The sequence below is a fragment of the Lolium perenne genome, chromosome 5 (genome assembly GCF_019359855.2).
Source record: "Lolium perenne isolate Kyuss_39 chromosome 5, Kyuss_2.0, whole genome shotgun sequence".
Classification (NCBI taxonomy): domain Eukaryota; kingdom Viridiplantae; phylum Streptophyta; class Magnoliopsida; order Poales; family Poaceae; genus Lolium; species Lolium perenne.
In genome coordinates this window covers 118,184,870-118,190,869 of record NC_067248.2, presented here as the reverse complement: position 1 = coordinate 118,190,869, position 6,000 = coordinate 118,184,870, and positions in this window count along the sequence as shown.

Here is a 6,000-nt window from a genome sequence, read left to right as displayed (position 1 = left end):
GAAGCAAAAGGAAGTCGGCCTCACAGTCGCAAGCCGGAAGCCGGCGAAAACACAAAGCTTACCCGCTCGGGTTGGTGGTCCCTGTCGTGGGACGCCAGCCCGTAGTTCCATTCGTCCGGCATATTCGCCTTGGTGATGTTATTCACCCGGCTGGCCACCTGGGCCTTGGAGAGCAGCGCCTTGGACGTCCGGTTCGGGTCGAACCGGCCGGACATATGCCCTATTTTGTGGGTGCGCATTTGGAGCGGCAGCACCCGGCGCTCGGCGATGGTGCAGAGGAGGTCCTCGGTGGTCAGCCCGTTCGCGACGGCCGCCCCCAGGAAGTCCCAGAGCTGATTCACTTCAGCGTCCGGGTCCGCCGTGCGGGCGTTGTAGCTCCAGTTGATCCGGCCGACTGGAGGAGCCAGGTTGAACTCCGGCAAGTTGATCCGGTCGACGAGTTGGCCCTCGTTGCGCACGTAGAAGAACGACATCTGCCAGTTCTTCACCGAGTCAACGGTGGGGATTTTGGGGAAAGGCGTACCAGGCCGGGTGTAGATCGAGGCGGCGCCGCAGGCCCGCAGGCGGCCCTCGGTGGTTTGCGCCTTGAGGTAGAACAGCCGGCTCCAGAAGTCGATATCCGGCCACAAGCCGGCGTAGGACTCCATGAAAGCCACATAGCAGCTGAGGAGGATGCAGGCGTTGGCCGGCAGGTGGTGCGGCTGCAGGCCAAAGTTGTCGAGGAACTGCCGGAAGAAGGTGGAGGCCGGCAGGCCCAGCCCGCGATCGAGATGCGAGCCGAAGACGATGCGCTCGCCGGGCTCCGTCTCCTCGCTGGGCACCCGCGTGACCACCGACCGCGGGATCCTGCGGAGGCGCACCAGCCGCTCGATGTCGTCCTCCCGCATGTACGAGCCCCTCCACGATCCGCTGGCGGAGGCCATCGTCGAGGAAGAAGAAGAAGATGACCACGAAAGGCGAAAAGGCGAGGAAGAACCTTGCGACGGCGGCGGCGACGACGGCAGCGGAGGACGCTCCGTTGAAACGCGGGGCCCCGTGGCGCCGGCTCGACGGAGTAGCGGCGGCGGATCGGTGGAGATTCGCTCGCCGGAGTTCGCCAGCGGGAGGCGTTCGCCGGAGCAGCAGCGGGCTCGAGCGCGAAGAAGAGAGCGAGGGGAGCGGGAGCGCGAGGAAGACGAAGTGAGGCAAGTGGCCGCCTTGATGCCCTCCCCCGTGGCATTTATAGCCGACCGCGGCGGACGGTTAGCCTCCAAGTGGCGATCGTGGCCACGTCGCCCGGATCTTCTGCGCATTAACTCCCCCCACGACCGCTACCGTTACCAGAAACTGCCACACCACGTCGCCCACGACCGCATCGAATCCGGAGGGGACATTGATGTGACCAGACGAACCGGCGGCAGAGCCCAGGCGTCAGACCGGTCAAGTCGGGTGCAGGACCCGAGGCGGCGGAGACTCCGGCGCGCCGCAAGCCGGAGCCGGACAATAAGTTCAACTCGGACCAAAAGTCATCCAGCAAGGCGGAGACATCACTAAAACTTGCGAGAAAGCAAAAGCTGCATAAGTGTAAATAGCGGCCGGCTAGAGGCAGCCGGCAGGAACGAGCCGGATGAGGGCGCAGCCGGCTGAATGGAAATTCTCAGTCGGCCCCTCCAAGTGCCGTCAAATATATTCGAGAAGCCAGGAAAACCTGCCTAGGTCCTTCTAAACGCAGGACCTTGCCAGCTTCGGGGGCTAATGTCGGGGGGAAGACCCCGGGTAGGGCAATGGACGCGGAGCAGCCGGCTGGCCACTGGCCGGCTCGCGGCAAAGGCCGGCTGAGGAGCAGCCGGCTGGCGTCGTGGCCGGCTGGTCCGGAAGCCGGCTGGCTCTAGGTCCTAGTCGGCCTGGCTACGGCCACCGATGCTGTAGCTGGGCCGGCTTCTACAAGCCATATCCGACTGGGGGTTTGTACCTCAGACCGACTCGAGGCTGGCGAGTCTTGCACCGGAAGGAACCGGGTTGGTGATCCGGGTTCCCAAAGTCCACGCTGACTTCATCCTCCGTAAAGCGCGGGGCACTGTGGAGCAATAGTGCCATGCGCCAGACAGGCCATCATGGTCTACGACGATCCGTACTGGCTACAGTGGCTGACGGCGACAGGGACACCTCCTCTCCATACCGCTGACCTTGGCAGCCGGATGGGACAGGCCATGATGCCGCAACGGCTCCTGACGTCACCGCCTCGGGAAGGAGCGGAAGCCGGAGCCGGCCAAGCCGGCCAGTAGACTATAGGGTCTTATATGTAAAGTGCCGGCGCCTATATAAGCCGCACTACCCCCTCTTGTGCAGGGGATCGATCATTCTCACTTCACTCCACCCTTAGCGCTGCCCTGTGAGAGAGACCATCGTCTCCCTTAGCCTCCCAGGAGCAGCCGGACACAGCTCTAGGAGCACCATTGTATTGTGTGATCATCATATACACTCTAGCAGGAGTAGAGGTTTTACCTCCATCGGAGGGCCTCGAACCTGGGTACGTCGCCGTGTCGCTCGTCCCCATACCCGCATCCGGATACCGCCGTGAGATCTCTCAGGAACCACTTCGATTAGCCACCCTATGGCATATGCCGTGACGATACCACGACATTGATTGCTATATTTGTGCTAGAGCTTTGATTTTAAAAACAAGAAACAATTTTGTCAACGGTAGTAATAAAGCATATGTATCATGTAAATTCTATCCTACAAGTTGCAAGCCTCATGCATAGTATACCAATAGTTCCCGCACCTTGTCCTAATTAGTTCGGATTACCTGGATTATCATCGCAATACATATGTTTTAACCAAGTGTCACAAAGGGGTACCTCTATGCCGCATGTACAAAGGTCTAAGGAGAAAGCTCGCATTGGATTTCTCGCTTTTGATTATTCTCAACTTAGACATCCATACCGGGACAACATAGACAACATATAATGGACTCCTCTTTAATGCATAAGCATTTAGCAACAATTAATATTCTCATATGAGGTTGAGGATATTTGTCCAAAACTGAAACTTCCACCATGAATCATGGCTTTAGTTAGCGGCCCAATGTTCTTCTCTAACAATATGCATGCTCAAACCATTCAACTCATGGTAAATCGCCCTTACTTCAGACAAGACGAACATGCATAGCAACTCACATGATATTCAACAAAGTTAGTTGATGGCGTCCCCAGGAACATGGTTATCGCTCAACAAGCAACTTATAAGAGATAAGATGCATAAGTACATATTCAATACCACAATAGTTTTTAGGCTATTTGTCCCATGAGCTATATATTGCAAAGACAAAGAATGGAAATTTTAAAGGTAGCACTCAAGCAATTTACTTTGGAATGGCGGAGAAATACCATGTAGTAGGTAGGTATGGTGGACACAAATGGCATAGTGTTTGGCTCAAGGATTTGGATATATGAGAAGTATTCCCTCTCAATACAAGGCTTAGGCTAGCAAGGTTATTTGAAACAAACACAAGTATGAACTAGTACAGCAAAACTTACATAAAAGACATATTGCAAGCATTATAAGACTCTACACTGTCTTCCTTGTTGTTTAAACCCTTACTAGAAAATATCTAGACTTTAGAGAGACCAATCATGCAAACCAAATTTTAACCAGATCTATGTATTTCTTCACTAATAGGTGCAAAGTATATGATGCAAGAGCTTAATCATGAGCACAACAATTGCCAAGTATCAAGTTATTCAAGACATCATACCAATTACTACATGTAGCATTTCCCGTTTCCAACCATATAACCATGAACGAAGCAGTTTCAACCTTCGCCATGAACACTAAAAGTAAAGCTAAGAACACATGTGTTCATATGAACAAGCGGAGCGTGTCTCTCTCCCACACAAGCATTTATTCAAACAAAAACAAAAAAACAAAAACATATAGACGCTCCAAGTAAAATACATAAGATGTGACCGAATAAAAATATAGTTTCAAGGGAGGAACCTGATAACGTTGTCGATGAAGAAGGGGATGCCTTGGGCATCCCCAAGCTTAGATGCTTGAGTCTTCTTGAAATATGCAGGGATGAACCACCGGGGCATCCCCAAGCTTAGAGCTTTCACTCTCCTTGATCATATTGTATCATCCTCCTCTCTTGACCCTTGAAAACTTCCTCCACACCAAACTCAAAACAACTCATTGGAGGGTTAGTGCATAATCAAAATTCACATGTTCAGAGGTGACATAATCATTCTTAACACTTCTGGATATTGCACAAAGCTACTGAAAGTTAATGGAATAGAAAAATCCATCAAGCATAGCAAAACAGGCAATGCGAAATAAAAGGCAGAATCTGTCAAAACAGAACAGTTCGTAAAGATGAATTTCTAAGAGGCACCAGACTTGCTCAAATGAAAATTCTCAAATTGAATGAAAGTTGCATACATATCTGAGGATCACTCACGTAAATTGGCAGAATTTTCTGAGTTACCTACAGAGAATTCTGCCCAAATTCGTGACAGACAGAAATCTGTTTCTGCGCAGTAATCCAAATCTAGTATGAACCTTACTATCAAAGACTTTACTTGGCACAACAATGCAATAAAATAAAGATAAAGAGAGGTTGCTACAGTAGTAACAAATTCCAATACTCAAATATAAAATAGAGGTACTGTAGCAAAATAAACACATGGGTTATCTCCCAAGAAGTTCTTTCTTTATAGCCATTAAGATGGGCTCAGCAGTTTTAATGATGCACTCGCAAGAAATAGTATTTGAAGCAAAAGAGAGCATCAAGAGGCAAATTCAAAACAAATTTAAGCCTAACATGCTTCCTATGAAAAGGAATCTTGTAAATAAACAAGTTATGTAGGCATAATGCAACAAGCATAGGAAAACTAGACAAGCACAATTTCAAAATTTTAAGCATATAGAGAGGTGTTTTAGTAACATGAAAATTTCTACAACCATATTTTCCTCTCTCATAATAACTTTCAGTAGTATCACGAGCAAACTCAACAATATAACTATCACATAAAGCATTCTTATCATGAGTCTCATGCATAAAATTATTACTCTCCACATAAGCATAATCAATTTTATTAGTAATAGTGGGAGAAAATTCAACAAAGTAGCTATCATTATTATTCTCATCATCAAATATAGGAGGCATATTGTAATCATAATCAAATTTATCCTCCATAACAGGCGGCACCAAAAGACTACTATCATTATAATCATCATAAATAGGAGGCAAAGTATCATCAAAGAAAATTTTCTCCTCAATGCTTGGGGGACTAAAAATATCATGCTCATCAAAGCCAGCTTCCCCAAGCTTAGAATTTTCCATATCATTAGCAACAATGGTGTTCAAAGTATTCATACTAATATGTTCCATGGGTTTTTTAATTTTCGCATCAAACCATCCATGTCTTAACTCAGGAAATAATTTTAAAAGCTCACTGTTGCTTTCCATTATGCCAAACTAGTGATAAACAAGAAACAAAAAGATGCAATTGCAGGATCTAAAGGAAATAGCTTCGAGTGCTTACAATGGCGCCGGAAAATAGCTTAGTAGCCGAGATCCGGAGTGTGAGTACCTTTTACCTTTCCTCCCCGGCAACGGCGCCAGAAAATACTTGATGCTGTCCAGGACTGGCGCGTAGTTGACGAGGGAGGAAATGGTGTAGCTTTCCTTCGTTCCCCGGCAACGGCGCCAGAAAATAGCTTGATGTCTACGCACACTCCTTTTCCTGTAGACAGTGTTGGGCCTCCAAGAGCAGAGGTTTGTAGAACAGCAGCAAGTTTTCCCTTAAGTGGATCACCCGAGGTTTATCGAACTCAGGGAGGAAGAGGTCAAAGATATCCCTCTCAAGCAACCCTGCAACCACAAAGCAAGAAGTCTCTTGTGTCCCCAACACACCTAATAGGTGCACTAGTTCGGCGAAGAGATAGTGAAATACAGGTGGTATGAATGTATATGAGCAGTAGTAACGGTACCAGAAAATAGCTTGATGCTACAACTGG